This window comes from Cygnus atratus, chromosome Z, assembly GCF_013377495.2.
Source record: "Cygnus atratus isolate AKBS03 ecotype Queensland, Australia chromosome Z, CAtr_DNAZoo_HiC_assembly, whole genome shotgun sequence".
Classification (NCBI taxonomy): domain Eukaryota; kingdom Metazoa; phylum Chordata; class Aves; order Anseriformes; family Anatidae; genus Cygnus; species Cygnus atratus.
The window spans coordinates 72,462,054-72,480,780 of record NC_066396.1 but is presented as its reverse complement, the minus strand read 5'-3'; the positions used below and the strand labels follow the sequence as shown (position 1 = coordinate 72,480,780).

Genomic DNA, 18,727 nt, shown 5'->3' with positions numbered 1-18,727 from the left:
ACTACTTTTTTTCTTGGTGGGTGTTGTTGTGATGCAGAGTGTAGGTTGACTTGCCCTGGGCAATTCCCCCAATGTGGATGGACCTTTATCCACATCATCATTTGCTTGCCCATCAAGTTTCAGAGCCTCATACCTCTTGTATAGGGGCATGTGGGAAGGTGAGTTATGCAGCAGGGTTGTTCGTCTGCTGTGACGAACAGGACAGAAATAACAATGGGTCCTTTATTTTAGAAAAAAAATATCTTTAAAACAGAAATAATATCAGATCTTTGATCTTAGAAAAAAAATAAAAATGAGTACACATTGAAAAATTATTGTTAAAACATTGTTGTGGCCACGCTTAACATCCCTGCCTCATTACACAGTGTGAAGACTAATACAAATAGTCTTACCAAAAGGATATTTTGAATTGAGTGAGTTTTATGACATCCTTCCCATAGAATAGTGAAAATGATCTGTGAGTTAAAATATTCTGTTTTCAAAAGGAGCTTTCAATAACTGCCACTCTTCTTCTTTGGATGTTTTATTTATTTATTCATTTGTCAAGCTATTCTACAACTGTGTTTCATTCATTCTTTTTTTTTGTCAACTGAATGTAATTTTGCTTAGATCATCCTGTCAACAAAAAGGCAACAGCATATAATCTTTTTGTCCACTGAAATAAATTGCAGATTCATTTTGTGTGTATGGATCAAATAGTGAATGTTTACTAACTGAAAATATGATGCCTTCCATGCTCTGAACCAACTATGGTTAAGTAGTGAGAATTTTAAATACACTTAAATTCTAAATAGCATCTTTGACTTACCACTCTTGCTTAAATGTTGTCACTGAGGAGTCTTCCGTAGCTCTTTCTCTCTGTAGGTGTTTGTGGGATTTGAGAGGCTTTTCCAAGACCGTAAATTTGTGGCTGAATTTTCCATAGACAATCACTGTGATTTATTATTATTATTATTAATTATTATTATTACTATTATTTCCATATAGATATTTCCTGTTAACAAGCCACTGGAGGGACAAATAAACTTTTGGACATGTAACCTTATGTCTTATCAGCGGAAGAAGAATCTGCCGTCGTGACTCATTTTTAGACATTGTTATATTGTTGATCACATCTTCACAATGTCTCTCCAATTTCATTCTTTCATTACTGATTTGTGATAACATTCCTTTGTGCTGGATGTGTGTACTGAAATGATTAAAATGAGAAAATTCATGCGTATTTTTACTACACAGCTTTATGTCAGGTTATAGAATCATAGTACCATAGAGTCATCTAGGTTGGAAAAGACCTTCAAGATCATCAAATTCAACTATCAACATGACCTAGTGAGTCAGTAAACCATGGTGCCATGTCCAGATATCTCTTAAATACCTCCAGGGATGGGGACTCCACCACTTCCCTGGGCAGCCCATTCCAATACTGGACTACCCTTTCAGTGAAGAAATTCTTCCCAACATCCAAACTAAATCCCCACCGGCACAAATTGAGACCTTCATAGTGCTGCTCTGTTGAAGAAAAGGACACTTTTGGTTATTCAGGAGGCTGTTTTCATCACTTACACTTTGATTCAATGGTAGAAGAGAAAGAATTCACAACTGTTTGTGATGAGGACTGAAAAGGAGGAAGCAGTGTGACCTTGTACATGAATTTTTTTACTGGACTTTGGAAAGCCATGTTTTCTTTCTGAAATTTTCAGTAGCTAGCCTCATGACCCTAAGCATCTCTCTTAAATCTGTCTTGAGTTAATAATGTTCTGTGAAGCACCTGGAGATACGTTGAGTGTCACTACAGAAAAGCCAAGTGCTATTCTTCAGCATATGAGTATAGCAGCACATTTTCTTACAGCCTAGAAAGAAAGATTTTAACAAAATTTCAGTGTACCACTAAAGGAACAACAGAGCTTCTGGCAAAGATGTTGTGAAAGACCAGAGTTCAAATGCTCTGTGAAATAAGGGATTTATTGTGGGAGAACTTTTTATATTTGTGTTGCTACGGAGGTCGTTATTTTTTCCACATGCTGTCATCATGCGATAGAACTAGAATTGGTCAGCACGCTATCTGACACATGGCTACACTGACTGTAGATAGAAGAACTGATAGAATGTTTCTTTTTACAGTATATGCCCAATAATGCTCATCAATTGTTTCAAACAATTTTTGTTGTGGTTGCTTTTTGGTTCATCATTGTTGTTTTTTCTTGATCGGGAACATTAAATACCACAAAATGTCTTTTTTATTGAGAGAACTGACACTTTGTTGGAAAGTGAATGACTGTAGTGATAGTTAACTATTTGTGCGTAATACATGATCTGCATCTTTTTTTTTTTTAAATGACATTGCAAAAAAAAAAAAAAGTTTCTTCCTTTAAAGTGAGTAAAAATGTTTTATTTTAAACAGTTCTCCTTGTTGCCTATTGTCTTGTTAGGAGATACTTCTATATATGTCTCTACTATATATACAAACATATATATGTTTTTATATATATACATATATATATGTTTTAGAGCCACAAGGATGATTAAGGGAGTGGAGCATCTCCCTTGCGAGGAAAGGCTGAGGAAGCTGGGTCTCTTTAGCTTGAAGAAGAGGAGACTGAAGGGTGACCTTATGGATGTTTATAACTATGTAAAGGGCGAGTGTCAGGAGGATGGAGCCAGGCACTTCTCAGTGACATCCAATGATAGGACAAGGGGTGGTGGGTGCAAGCTGGAACATAGGAGGTTCCACTTAAATGTGAGACAAAACTTTTTTATGGTGAGGGTGACAGAGCACTGGAGCAGGCTGCCCAGGGGCTTGTGGAGTTTCCTTCTCTGGAGACATTCAAAACCCTCCTGGACGCATTCCTGTGTGACATGATTTATGTGTTTCTGCTCCGGCAGGGGGATTGGACTAGATGATCTTTCAAGGTCCCTTCCAATCCCTAACATTCTTTGATTCTGTGATTTATTTGTTTTCCCACAGTTTGCATGTATTCAGTGCATAAAATTTCCATTCATGTTGCTGTCATCACAGGTACTTTCTACTACCCAATGCCAGTTCAGTTGCTTCCTCCAATAAAGAAATGATCAGAAAAAGTGGTATAAATTTGCAGTGTAAGAAAATTGTCCTTGACCTGCTTGCTACTACAACCGAAAGACAAAACAAAACAAAAAAGCACCACCATCAACAGAAAAACAGCTCAGAAGTTCTTGATCAGAAAACTATTGCTGTTTACATACTGCCAAGACATCTGAGCTGTCAGTGCTGCTGGCCCTCAACTCTGACTCAATAATGATACCCTTTCTAGTATAGGAGGTACTGTTTCCTAGTAGCTACAGCTAGAAACATTTGCAAGATTGCAAAGCATGTTTTGCATTCTTGACATTTATTATCAGAAATAGAAATTGGTAGAACCACAGGCTACAGAAGGTGATTTTATATTGTGTCTGTTTAATTTTCTGTTTTCTGAGTTATGGTAATTGCATATATTTATATATATATTTATATGTATATGTTGATTCCATAGAAAAAAAGATTTTGCTGAGTACAACTGTACTTGGTGCCCTGCTGATTCATGCTGACAACTGAAGCTGTATCTCTCCCTGCATATGAAAAGGAAAACATCCATATCTCTTTGCTCTTCTACTGTCTTCTTACTCTAAATGCTTCACAACTTTCAAGAGCTATTTTTTTTTCAATCTTGCTCTTTTTTTTTTTTTTTTTTCTTCTGCATTTAAAAAGGAGGCTCTTTGATTTTAATTGTTTATCTGCAAGAGCAGTGGTTTTATTCCACAGTGAGACTGCAGGGCTAGAAAACATCAACAGTGTGCATCCACATGTGCATGGGTGGGAAAGTCCTCTACTGAAATAACATCCAACTCTAAAAGCTGAAGCTATAGATGTTACATTCAGGACATTTGTCTAAACCATAGATGCGTTCTTGATAAAACTCTACAAACAGTAAATATTTCTTGTGAATTAACACTTATAAAATATTATGATAGCCTTGAAAACATTGTGACAAGCAAGAAAGTAACTTAAAATAGAAGGAACAACCTAATTAAAGGAATGAATTAGCATGGCCAGATTAAGAATCTATGGGAAGAGTTGTGTTCTCCTTGCTTTCCTTTGTTTAGAGTAAAGGGAGATGAAGAGACAGTCAGACAACAGATTATCGGTCCACTGGTGAAATGACCAGAAATTAAGTCTGGAATTAAAATAGGTTAGAAGAGAACAGTTTTGTCTTGGTGTGCTGACTGGGAAGAAGTTGTGGACTGGAATGCTTACTCCTGTTAGCTAAACTGTCTTTCAGATTCACATATAAGGGTGAGAGTTCAGAAGGCTAGTAACAGCTTCCTGTTTAATTGGCTTCTTTAATATCTGTAATTTTCATTAAGCATCTTAGAAGAAATTAGTTACAAATTTTAGGTATAATCTAATAACATATTTTGTTGCTTTTCATTTCTCTCCTGTAGCCTTGCTTTCAGTTGTGTAATTATGAGATTAGTCCTTTCCTTTTCTAGAATAAACTTGCAATATTTCCAATTTTTAAGCTTGTTTGATATCAAGAGTGAATTCAGGTGAAAATGATAACATTAGAAGAATTTTGCATATATTCATTACTTCCAAAGGAAAACAAACAAACAAAATGTGCAGGCATTCTCTTTGGTGGGAAATATCAGGTTTCAAAATGAAGCAACTTGGAAGTTTTTTCTATAACAGTCATTAGGACAGAATTTTTCTTCTCTTTTAAGGAGGTTCTTTGAGAAAGGTTGATTGTGCTTATGCTGTCTATGACACTTCAGTGCACCTCCAACAAAAATTTCACAAATCTGCATATAGAAGCCTGAAAAAAAAAACAGACAACAAAGCAAAGCAAAACAAAGCAAAGCAAAGCAAAGCAAAGCAAAGCAAAGCAAAACAAAATAAAACAAAAACAATGTGGCTATTAATTTTAAACTGCCAGTAAAGGGTTATCTTATATGTTTTCTCTGTTGCCTGTTGCCAGACAGGATCTTTCACTGGTGACGTTGTGATTCATGAGAGTGTTATCTGAAATTTGGATTCTGTTTTTAGACAATTTGAAATATGTGAAATTTGCATTAAGAAAACATCATCACATTATATCGGTAGATACTTTTCTGCTTCAGTCAAACTACAGTGAATGTTTTTGTGATGAGTACTATACCCTATCAAGAATAGACGAGAAAGCAGGAGTGAATGTGGAGCCTCCTTAATTAGGGAAGTTCAATATTCTCTGTGTTGTCCGTTGAGGTAATTTTTTTCCATCTGTCATAAAACCACTGCTAGGTCTTCTTCCCAGATCTCACACTCTTCTTCTGCCTTTCTTGAGGAGCTTTTGTATTTCTGCTCCATGAAATAGGTAATCTGTGTTTTTCATTTCATAACTTGCTAGACTGTTGTTACTTTGCAATGTTTTCTCTTACTACAATATGATAGCTCTGTTCACACATATATATATATATATATTTACTACATTTTTTACTACATTTTTCTCTGATCCTCTCCCTCTGCTTCTGACCAGCAATAGATGTATGCTCTAATTCATGTTGTCTTGGCTAGTGTAACATACAAAGCAAAAGTGACACTTTACAGAGATATGCTACAGAAAATTTATTTCAGTGAGAATATAAGCATTAACAGTAAGTTAAGGTATATTTGTGTACACAAACGTATTAAAATAATCTCACTTTGTAAGATAAATGAAATTGCTAAAATTAAATCTCCAGTAAAACCTTAAATGTAGCTAAAAATATATATAGATACATATACCTAGATAGCTAATGATATAGTTGAAGCAGATACCATTATGCCAATATTTTCTTTGGCAGGTGTGTGTACAGTTTTGTATGTTTGACCCTGTCCTGACTGAGTATGATGTATGATCCTCCTGAAACAGAAATCTGCATTTGGCAAAGTGCCAGGTACTCTTTTTATTTATTTATTTATTTATTTATTTTTTTTTTTCCCACTTGCTATTTTGTTGAAATAGAGTCTCATTTTCATTTCTAATTTAACATTACCTTTTAGCTCATTGTGACTAATTTGGCATTTGGCAGATTTGTCACAGTATTTGTTCTATTGCCATCAAGTTTTTGATTCATTTCCTTTTCTTTTTCTCTGTATTTCACTTGCCTTGCTACCTGATAGTCACCATATGTCTTTCCAGAATATAATGACTTGAACTAAGGTTTTCCATGCTCACAAACATTGGTCTTGTTTACCTCTTCAAAGCACTTTCATAGGATAAAGCATGTGGATATTGGAACACTGATCCTCATCTTACTATTCTCTTAGTTTAGCTGGGGCTTTGGGTTGCTTAGTGATAACTTTGCAGTAGAATTAAAAAGAAAAAACGAAAACCAAACCAAACCAAAACAAGCAAACAAACAAACAACAAAAAAAACCCCACCCAACAAACACTACATAACAAAACAAAAACCATACTCTAATTGTTTATTACATAATCTCCAGAAAGTATACATACGGTACAAGACAGATATCTGAAACACTAGATGACCAGAATTGGACTTATTGAATAGCAAATTCTCTTCTCTTCTTTTCTTTTCTTTTCTTTTCTTTTCTTTTCTTTTCTTTTCTTTTCTTTTCTTTTCTTTTCTTTTCTTTTCTTTTCTTTTCTTTTCTTTTCTTTTCTTTTCTTTTCTTTTTTCTTTTCTTTTTCTTCTCTTCTCTTCTCTTCTCTTCTCTTCTCTTCTCTTCTCTTCTCTTCTCTTCTCTTCTCTTCTCTTCTCTTCTCTTCTCTTCTCTTCTCTTCTCTTCTCTTCTCTTCTCTTCTCTTCTCTTCTCTTCTCTTCTCTTCTCTTCTCTTCTCCTCTCCTCTCCTCTCCTCTCCTCTCCTCTCCTCTCTTCTCCTCTCTTCTCCTCTCTTCTCCTCTCTTCTCCTCTCTTCTCCTCTCCTTTTCTCTTTCTCTTCCCTACTCTTCTCTTCTTTTTGCCATGCATAGATGTTGCCAAACATGAACAGCTCTAGCATGAATAGTATATAAAGATTAATCACATGAAGACATGGACTAGGTGATGCAAATATGAGCTACTGCTCTCTTCAGATTCATTTTTTCCATACCCAGAGGTAAATTGGCACCTTGTAGAACTGTTCCCAGACACTTGGTATGAGACTGCTTCTTAGACCTCTGTATATTAAAATCTGTTAATTTTTGACAAGGTTTTGTAAAACCTAATGTTCTTTCAAATCTAGGTTTCACTGTTTTCACACTGATTTACTTGGTATGTCACTGTTCTTATTTTCTCAGACACAATGATGAGATGGGAATGGCAAATATAACAAATCAGATCTTAAAATGAAGTAAATTAATGTTACTAGAATATATTGTTCGTTAGAATTCAGTGAATTGCAGATTAAGTTTTTCTTCTGGCTACTAAAGAAGCATTACTGTCAATGTAGTTGTGTAAGAAGTCACCATATACCCACGTGTTTCGATTTCTCAGGCCGTGATCCCTTGAGCAGAACTTACCTGATCAAGAAAGAAGGCTTGTGTGAAAATCTTATTGTATCTACTATTCTATTTTTTAAAAATATACCTGTAGATTATGGCTCTATGTTTCTGCATTTCTGACAGGCTGTAGTACTGAACTCATGCACATCCTAATGTGTAGGTGTGTCTGGGTGGTCCTTCAGCACACCTCAACTCATGAAACTACTGCTGTTGTCAAATGTAGCTCATTTCTTTCTATGATCCTACGCTAATACACCTCATTCTTATTCCTCACCTGAGAGATAAAAAGTAACTTTAAAATTTGGTTGGCCAGTAAGATATGAAAGAAAGCTTACTAATCACTATTAAATAGAGAGTACTATTGTCTGTCTCGCTAATGGGTTACACATGGTTTCAATTTACAAGATAAACATTTAATGCTATTTTAAAAGTATTAGATTCTTTATGATTAGAAGCATAAACTTCATGAATTCAGTCAGTTGTACCTCAGAAGTTATAAGACTTTGATAATATCAGCTCTAAAATTAAATGACCAGAAGACAAACAAAAATATAAGTAGTTGTATCCCTAGCCTTTGTGTTTGAGTAGTGTACAATTAGACATTAAAAAAGAAAAAATGAAATACAGGTGACTTCTGTGGTCAGAGTCTAAGAAAATAGGAAATATGATTCTCAAGATCAATGGAATATTTACTGAAAGTAAGAACGAATGGAATCTGAATACAGCTAGATTGTTTATTTTTATTTATTTATTATTATTTTTAATTCTAAAATTAAACCTTTTGACACATTTCTGATTGCTAAAAGGTAGCTCCTTGAAAGACACATATACTAATGGCATTACAAAATTAACCTCCTATATTTCATCAGTTATTTTTTGTTTTTCATTCTTGGTATCTCAATAAAAGACTAATAAACAGAGAAAGGGTATGTTAATAAAACTACAAACAAGTGATAAAATATATTTTGAAACTATAGGAATGCGTTCATATACATACTCAAGTGACTCTAATCGAGCTGAATTTGAAGCAAGTCTCTAGGATGGAAAAGTCTTTATGCATTACAAGTACATAGCAGTAGTTGCCAAAGGTGTAAGTTTGTTGACAACCCAGGTGGTTCACTTGGCCACAACATCATCCTCCTAGTGGCAAAATGGGTATATGTGGCTGTTTGGCTGGTCTCCTGTGGACAGACATTATCATCCTGTCAATGAGAATAGTGAAGATTAAAAACAATGTCAGAAAGTACTAGCAGTATCTCTCTGATTTTTACCCACGAGCTGTCCATAGATTTCTTGCTGTCTACGCAAATATGTGAACAGCTGGCTTCTGAGCATAATCTGTCACTTGCAGCATTTTGCAGGCTGTCCATCTAAGCCAAACATCACTTGGGACCTGAGTGCTAGAGGGAGAAAGAGGTGTTAGCAGGCATAATGCCAATGAAAGACATGGGCATGAGTGGAGGCTGCCGGAAGACCATTACACGGTCAACGAGCATCAAGTATTATTCGTGAAGCCCAATGTCTGAATTGGGAATATATAGTTGATGTCCAAGTTCAGGTTATGACACTATGCAGACAGTCTTAAACGTGTTCATGTGTGTTTCTAGATATTTAATATTACACTGAGAATCACATCTTCAATTTGAGTATGCTGATATACCTCTGCTCTCCGTACCACTGGTACGTCATTCACTAATAGTGACCCTTAATTAGGATTATCATTTATTATTATTTGTATTTATTAATATATATTTTTTGTTGTTTATTATCAATATATTTTTTCCTTTTAAGGCAAATCCATATCGGAAAACAGAAGGAATTATATACGTATGATGTTTGCCACAGCATAACAACCAACTTCTCTGTAAATCACTGACGTATGGAATACAGTTTATAACCTTATTATATTGTGGCTTACAGATACTTCTTAGTAGTTTTTGGATAGTTAGCAATTCAGGAAACAAAAAAAGAAACAACAACTTTTTCTTCAGGATATATGTATTTTGGCCTTTCAAAAAATAACGCTACCAATCTCCTTGCATTTTTATATTTTACCATAAGACATCTATCAATTCCTCAGGAGATTAATCATATCAAGAAGAATGGTCATCTCGTTCTTTTCTTATGACCCTAAATTAATCCACTTCCAATTCATCAATCAATGGTCACATTTTCAGGCTGTCTGTTCTCATTGTAATGCAAAGAATCTCATTTAAATTGATTGATAAACTGGAAAATTTTGATAAAATGTAGTCTATTTTTATTTAGCTTTTGATTTAATAATGAACCATCTGATTTTTTTCTCTCTATTTTCCCCCCACCTGTCCTTGGTATATACTGCATTATAATATGATAATAATTTTTTTTTTTATGGCTTTTTTAATAGGCATGAGTGTTGATTTTCTCGACGGTAGAAGGGCTGTGTAGAGGATAGGACTTTGTAGATCTGGATAGGCTGGACTGTTGGGCCAAGGCCAACTGTATGGGGTTCAACAAGACTATGTGCTGGGTCCTGCACTTGGGGCACAACAACCTCATACAATGCTACAGGCTGGGGGAAGAGTGGCTGGAAAGCTGCCTGGTAGAAAGGGACCTGGGGATATTGGTCGATAGCTGGCTGAATATGAGCCATCAGTGTGCTCAGGTGGCCAAGAAGTTCAACAGCATCTTGGCTTGTATCAGAAATAGTGAGGCCAGCATCACTAGGGAAGTGATTGTCCCTCTGGACTTGGCTCTGGTGCAGCCACACCTTGAGTACTGTGTTCAGTTTTGGGCCCCTCACTACAAGAAGGACATCAAGGTGCTGGAGCATGTCAAAAGGACAACAAAGCTGGTGAAGGGTCTAGAGAAAAAGTCTTACCAGGAGACGCTGAGGGAGCTGGTGTTGTTTAACCTGGAGAAAAAGAAGCTTGGGGGAGATATTTTTTTACTCTACAATTACCTTAAAGGTGTCTATAGCAAGGTGGGTATCTGTCTCTTCTCTCAAGCACCAAGTGATCAGACGAGTAAATGGCCTCAAGTTGCACCAGGGGAGGTTTAGGTTGGATATTAGGAGCAATTTCTTCACTGAAAGGGTTGTGAGACATTGGAACAGACTGCACAGGGAAGTATTTGAGTCACCACCCCTAGAGGTCTTCAAAAAACATGTAGATGTAGAGCTTAGTGACATGGTTTAATGGTGGACTTGGCAGTGATAGGTTAAAGGTTGGGCTTGATGATCTTGGAGGTCTATTCCAACCGTAATGATTCTATGATTTCTGAGAGTGCGTTTAGAGCTCAGGGCAACAAGTCAGAGTAAAAGAAGCAGGTGTGGGAAATAACAGATTATTGAATTTATGAAAAATCTTTCACTGCCGTTAGCCTGAGAGCCAAAATCACTGGGAAAAGTTTAATGGAAAAGGAGCTTTGCTGGGATTTTGTCTTTGTGTCTGAGAGAATTAAATTAGAATAAAATGTATCAGAGAAAGTCTTAGGAAAATCAGAGAAACAAATATTCAAGAGCCCTATCTTTTTTTTTTTTTTTTTTTTTTTTTTTCTTCAGTGGAAAAGATACAGTCTGAAAAAGCAATCATTCTTTGGTAAATGTTTTATAGTCAGTGGAATAATTTTTGACTAGTTATGGAAAACTCTTGTTTATTTTAAATGGATACTTGGACAGGATTAAAGAAAGAAACCACAGGGAATCTGTTCTAAATATAGAAGATGTCTGTGGGTGCAAACTTCTAATATGAATGCATCTTCTAATGTTACGTTGAACCCAAGACATGGTGTCACCCACAGTGGCAGCAAAATGTAGGTAAGTTCCATCATCACATAGAAGTATCAGAGTATAGTAGAGAATTTGGGTTTGTTTATTTCTTAAATAAAATTGTCTAAAACTTTAACCAGAGAACACATTTAATCTGCATTTGAAAGTGCACCTGTCTTTTTTATTTCATTAATTTATTCCTAAAAATTTCAAGAGCAAATATTTTTAGATGCAGTCACTGTTGCACAGATGCCTTGCATATTTGATTTATTAGAGCGATGAGATATGATATTCAAATACTTCTCCATGCTACCGGGGAGAAAACTTGAAAGTACTGAAAAGGAAACCGTGGTCTTAATCAGACCTGTAGAATTTAATAAGGTGGAGCTCCGTAGGAGCTGGTAAGACTTTCCTTTCTGCTCTACGACAAGTGCAACAATTGCTCCAGTATCTCTAAACAAAGCACTCTTTAGGCAGTATCATTATCAGTTAAATAGCCTTAATAAGCTGAAGGATCATCTGCCTTTTATTAACTTCTCTGAGGATGTCTTCTTGCATTCCTTTATTTTCACCTGCACTTGTGCAGATCTTTATTATTTAGGAAGGCTGTCATTTAATTGAAATATGCTCAGTTTCTTTAATGTTTTGAAATAGATATGGGTGTAGGTTTTTTGTATCTATGTGCTTGTGCATTGTCAGGGGAAAGGTTGATCATGTGATCAGGTCTCCTGAGGTTTCTTGCTACAGAACTGTTTTTTGTTTTGCTCAAGAGATGATTCCTGCAATAGGCTTTAAAAGGGTCCTATTTGTTGACAGAAGATTTTTGTCCTAGAATTGGTCTCAGAAGGGGTAAGAAGAGTGTTCCAAGACTTCATTTTTGTAATCTTTCTCCCATTAGGAGTATTTTCTCATTTACTCTATTGGTGATTATCGGGCAGTGGAGCAATGGAAATTTCTGGTGAGTAGCTGACAAATAAGAAATAGATGAGGTCACTTTGTGATTTAGGATAGTCCTTTCTCTGTGAAGCTGCAGGGATATTAATATTTATTAGCATTTATTCTGGTATGGAAGCAAAAAAAAAATTGATAATAATTCCTCCCAGGAGACAAGAATAGAGGAGAAAGATACATTTTCACCACACACTGTTCTTTCTCTTCACAGGGAAATCCAAACAGGATAAAAATGAGCTGAGAGCCTTCACCAGAAGTGCAGTTGTTGATGGGTTTAAATAGGTGAAGGTGAGGATAAGAAAGATTGGAGGGTATAGGCATGCGTCAGGCAGGAGAATAGGAGATAGAAAGTTAGATGTGTGATCTTTATGTTCTTCACATTTAGTGTAAAGAAATTATGGGAGAGAAATAGTAATGCTCAAATGCAGAATTATTGAGGAAAAATATAGGTAAAGAAAAAAAGAAGTAAAGTTATTATTTTGAAAAAAAATACTTGGAATTAGCTGCTTTTGCTTTTTACTGTGTAATATGTGAATTACATTAACTAAGAATAATGATATACCCTTAATAGCATTTCATAATTCAAAGTAAAGCTATGTTTATCTAAAATGTCACATATAATACCAAAAGTACGGTACAGCCTCTGCTCTCACCGGAATGGGTGCTTCTTAACCATCTTTATAAATGAAAAGTGTTTAATATTTTTCTTATTAACCTACAGAAGTATCTAAAAGAGTCTCTCTATCTTCAAGTTTTGCTTGTGAAAGATAGTTTGGCCTGAAGGCTTTACCAGATAGTTTTATTTACCTTGTTTTCAGATCTGACACTCCCTACTAGAGATACATTTAGTGACATTAGTATTAGAATTTGATTTTCTGTTTAATTTTTTCAAGGCCTTGCTTCTAGTTTGTCGTGTCTGAATTTAAAAAATCTTCACCATTCAGTTTTTGAAGCTTATAGTGGAAATAAAGGGTCATCTAGCCTTGACATGCCTGTGCCAATTTCCTTATCACTCATGTGCACTAAACCCAAGCCAATATATTACAGAAATAGGTATATGATTTTTACTTTTGATTCTCTATATATACTTGTGTAGATTTTTCTAATAGATAAACACATAAACTGGTTAGGAATACAAAAATTCATACGTATATCTGTACTGAAAAACTAGTGTTTTTAAGCTTGGATGCTGTAACTATTGACATGTCAAATGCTGAGAAGAGTAAAGCAAATCAGTTAAAGGGTGCACAGAGGCTTATATGCAAGAATAAGGTATGTATAATTCCTTTGCTCTTCCTATTCCATTCATTTTTTTCTTAGGTGATTGGTTTTAACTTCGCTTTCATAGAGTCATATGACCACAGAGGCTGGTAAGCACTCCAGTCCAACCCACTGATCAAACAGGGTCACCTAGAGCTCGGGGCCATGTTCAGTTGGGTTTTGATTACCTCCAAAGATGGAGACACCACAGTCTTCCAGGGTAGCCTCTTCCAGTGTTTTACCACCTTCATGGAAAAACAAACAAACAAACAAACAAATCTTAATATTTAAGTGAAGTTCCCTATATTTCAATGCAATATATTGATGGCTCGTGATCATCTTGTTGCCCACCAGGACCCCCAAGGTCTTCTTGTATAGCTGTTTTTCAGCCTGTTGGCTTCCAGCCTGTCCCAAATATATGGCATTATTCTTGGCCAGGGTGAGGACTCTGACCTTCCTGGTGCTGAACTTCATGAGGGTCCTGTTTATTAATTTCTTGAGGGTGCCCAGTTCCTTCTCAGTGGCAGCGCATACACCCAGTGTATCAGCCAGTTCTCCCAACCACAAACACACTGCTCCTGCAGTTTTGTGCTCCTATATAGGCAAAGTATAAGTTTTCATTTTTTCTTCTGAGGAAAAGAAATTAGGGAGCTGGAACTAAATTAAGTGAGAAGGAGTTCACGAAACAAGTTTTTGTTTGGAGTAGAACAGCAGCACAGGGCAAAATATGCTGTTCATCTTTGTGTGATTGCATTTTGCTGTGAAGCTTACTGTGTTGTTGCTGGACATTACAAACTTACAATTCTCACTGAACATCTGTAGTAAAGAGTTTAGACTACTACTAGGGTAAACCACTGATGAACTGAAGAAAAACTTGAGATTTTTATGTTCAACCTCTTTAAAGAATATTAGGGTATAGACTCATGGCAAGGTTTTTGTAGTGGATGGCTGAAGAAGTGGCCTCTGTGAGAAGAGCCCAGTAGTGGTTCCATAAAAATTTTCCGCCCTATCCTTTAGAAGAGTGGTAGTGAGAGAACTGCAAGGGGAAGCTGATCTACCTACTGGGGTTAAACCACCACAGTGGCAACAGACATAAAAAAGTCCAAAGGAGTTTCATAGGGCAAAGATGATATGTTGAATGAAGGGGCCTAACTATGGTGATGAGAACAGAATATGGCAGAATCACTTTTAAATCATGTATAATAGGCAAAAAAAAAAAAAAAATCAATATTGGTAGCTGTGTATTTATTATTTTAATAAATATTATTGTAGTAATTGTTACAGATAAATGGATATTATTAGCTATTATTTTAAGTGATATGATATCTTAGATATAGCATACATGATACTTCATAGAGGATTGTAAAGTGAGCCACTGGCAGAAAGAGGGGCAAGCTGAACACATTCTTGGAGAATATAAACCAATGCCATTGTGCTATCACTTGGGGATTCTTGACCATAATATGCTTGAATTTTTTGAGGTAGCTGTATGAGTTTTAGAGAAGTGGTTTGTAAGTGTGCATAAAAGAATACACTTGGGCATTAGGATAGGAGGTGCGATAGACAGTATTAGAAGTATCAAAAGAGAAGCTCCTGGAAATAGACGTATTAGATTTTATGTAAGATGAGATGTCCAGGGTTCAGCTACGGTATTGGGAAAGGTGTGGAGCTGCAAAAATTTTGCTGAGAATATCTTTGTATATCTTTGTATATAGTATTTTGTAAGAATATCTTTAGGCTTGATCTAAATACACACAGTTCTAGATGAACCTTTTCACAGTCATTTTTAAATTAAATGTTATGAGAGGGAGAATAGGAAAAATTTTTGAACCTTCAAGGACATTAGAGTTCTTGAAAAGAATGAGGCAAAGGGATAAAATTAATTTGTAAAGAAAATAATTAGTCATGAATTATAAAATAAGATATTTATCATTTATAAAATAGATCTTTTATAATATCTTACTCATCTACTGAATATTTGAAAGCCAGTAAGCTTATTTTCTTGCTGCTGCGCTGCATATAGATTGATGGCTCTTGCATTCACAGATTATAATACCTCTTACCAATAATACTTTAAGTTTGGATGGTAAAAAAAAAAAAAAAAAAAAAAAAAAGAGAGAATCTTATTTTCTCTGTAGCTACTGCTAATATGGTAATATACGGAATGGTAATTTCAGCTATTTAACCTTTTGAGTTCATGTTTGTGGAATACATTTATTCTAAGTGCATATATCTCAAATTATTCACTTATTTATTGAGAATAGAGCCACAAGTCAGTCAAAGGCCAAAGTGTATCTACATATTTTTGCTGGTTTCTAGGTATCTAAAACTTTGCTGAGGAGTACCTTAGGACTAACTAATACAAACAGTGTTTTTGAGATAAATCAGTACTTGAAATAACATTTGTCCTTTTCAGTATGTTTCTTTCTTAGCTTGCCATTGCCAAAGAATTGTTTTAACATACCAAGAAAGAAAAATGTATATAATGAAATGTAAAGTTGTTCCCCACCCTTAACCCCCCAGCAAATCCAAACAATTTCATCCACTGGCAGTGCTATGAAAATCATGTGGTTTGTTTGCAGGGGTGGAAAATATTTATTTATCTATTTACCCCACATTATGTGTGAAAAGACAGCAAAGACAGCAGATGTTAATTTTATCTTCACTGTCCTCTGCATCTTTCTGATGAAGCATATCTGCCTCCTAGGAGCAGAGATGGGGATGCTCTCTGGTTATGATGACAACTACCTTTTAAAGGAGCAGAAATGAAGCATCTGAGGCATGCATGTGCCCTGCTGGTAGCACAGCAGGAAAATATCTTCCACTTGGGATAAGGTGTTCTGACAGCACAGTAGGAACAGCTGAAATTAGTTTTACATTTGGAGATTTCTAACTGGCCTGGATCACTGAAAACAACTTGCATGTGTCTTGTAATTCAGCAAAGCTTTGTTTTTCTGCAATACAGAAAAAGAAAATATATTGCTTAGCTATTATATATATATATAACAGAGGAGCTATTAATATTTTTGCCACAAACAATTGCAATATTTCAAAAACAAAACATAATAAATGTTTCAAAAATTTTTGTAGTGCATTATATATGTATATATGCACACACACCAATAAGCAACATAAGTGAAAGGGGAAATGAATGAGTAATTGCAGACTTCAGCTTTTCTCCTTCATTGCATCCTGTCCAGGAGCTGAAATAACGAGCTGGTGGCAGAGAAGTGACAGGCAGCCAATGAATGCTGAGGAGAGTAAGGTACACTAACAGGTATTGGTTCAACATCAATACATATGTAAAGACTAAAATCTTCATCTGAAAAGTTTCGTGTTGCTATACCACAAGATGGATGCCAAGGTTGCTTCATTTTGTGCTTGCAACAGTGAATAAAGGACACAAATTCTAGAGAAACAACATATCAAAATGCTTTTGTTGCAGTTTCCGATTTCCACCTAATGTTTTCTTGAACACATTGAAATGTAGCAAAAATCAGGTCTGACCAAAGCTTCATGAGTATTTGTATTTGCTGTTTCCAGTGTTTTGTGATCTGTTTTTGAAAAGTGTTGCAGTCTACTTTCTGGCTCTGCTGCTGACTTTCATGCAACATTCATTGTCTCTCTGTGATATGAACCTATGAACACATTCCAAAACTTGCCTTTTCTTACAAGCTCTACAGTTTATAGCCTGACAAACTATTAAGCTCTTCTAGTAGGAAATTACATCCTTCTAACTTCTGAGGGCAAAAGTAGAGGATTCACTTAACCTCTAGAAATAAGAATTGCCTCCTTATGAAACAAACATGAGCCAGCAGTGTGCCCAGGTGGCCAACAAGGCCAATGCCATTCTGGCCTGCATCAGAAATGGTGTAGTCAGCACAAATATGGAAGAAATTGCCCTTTTGTACACGACACTGGTGAGACCACAAATTGAAAATTTTATTCAGTTTTGTGTCCCTCTCTACAGGAAGAATATTGAACTGCTTGAGCATCTGCAGAGGAGAACAATGAAGCTGGTGAAGGGACTAGAAAACAAGAATTAAGAGGAGCAGCTAAGGGAACTGAAGTTGTTTAGTCTGGGGTAGTGGACACTGAGGGGAGACCTCGTCACTCTCTACAACTACCTGAAAGGAGGCTGCAGTGAGATGTGTCTTGGTTTCTTTTATCAGGTGACAAGTGATAGGATGTAAAGAAATGGCCTCAAGTTACACCAAGACTGGACATTAAGAAAAATTTCTTCATGGAGAGGGTGGTCCAGCATTGGAACAGGCTGCCCAGATGTCCTGTTTTCAGTTGGGATAGAGTTGATTTTCCTCCTAGTAGCTGGTAGGGTGCTGTGTTTTGGATTGGGATGAGAGGAGTGCTGGTAACATAGTGATGTTTTAATTGTTGCAGAGCAGTGCTTACACCAAGCCAAGGACTTTTCAGCTTCTCGCTCTGTCCTGCTAGCGAGCAGACTAGGGATGCAGCAGGAGCTGGGAGGGGACAGACCCAGGACAGCTGACCCAAACTGGCCAAAGGGGTATTCCATACCATCTGACGTCATGCTGAACAATATATAGGGGTGGCTAGCTGCGGGGTGGGGGGGCGGCTGCTCGGGGATAGGCTGGGCATCGGTCAATGGGTGGTGAGCAATTGCATTGTTCATCACTTGTTTTGTACACATTATTATTAGTAGTACTATTATCATTATTATTATTATTATTTTTCTTCCTGTCTTAATAAACTGTCTTTATCTCAACTCACAGGCTTCACCTTCCCGTTTCTCTCCCCCATCCCAGAGAGGGAGGGGGGATGGTGAGAGAACAGCTGTGTGGTGTTTAGCTGCTGACCGGGTTAAACCACAACACCAGAGAAGTGGTTGAGTCTTCACCCCTGGAGGATTTTAAGAGATATGTTGACAAATGACATGTTTTAATGATGAGACTTGGTAGGTCAGGTTGATGGCTGGACTTGATGATCTTAAAGGTCTTTTCCAACTTAGATAATTCTATAACTCTGTGTATTAAGTATGAGAATTAATGGCATCCGCAGATCGGGGGAAGTGCTGAGGGCAAAGTTTATGTTAGGTAGCAGGAAATACTTATTAATTATCCTAGAGGAAGATAGAGTACTTAAGGCAATTGCATTTCTATGTGTTTTGAAGAACAGAAATATGACTACATCTGAGAACGATGACATTTAAAATAACTCTGAGCACTAGTTTCAAGATTGTTTTAGTTAGCTTAGAGACAGAATATGAAAGTGATTATTTCTATATATAAAGCAGTGCTTTTAAGTAGAAAT

The 18,727-nt window shown here is 36.2% G+C and overlaps 1 long non-coding RNA gene across 4 annotated transcripts; it reads left to right on the top strand.

The window, feature by feature from the left end:
- The first annotated feature begins 5,149 nt into the window (after positions 1–5,149).
- LOC118257036 (uncharacterized) lies at positions 5,150–18,131 on the top strand. Of its 4 annotated transcripts, none has more exons than XR_004781445.2 (5): positions 5,150–5,257; positions 5,836–5,928; positions 12,126–12,185; positions 16,639–16,715; positions 17,409–18,131. It is a non-coding gene; the product is annotated as an uncharacterized LOC118257036 (long non-coding RNA). The 4 variants fall into 4 exon arrangements; XR_007709313.1 differs by lacking the exon at positions 5,150–5,257 and adding an exon at positions 5,280–5,366; XR_004781443.2 differs by lacking the exon at positions 12,126–12,185.
- Positions 18,132–18,727: the final 596 nt, after the last annotated feature.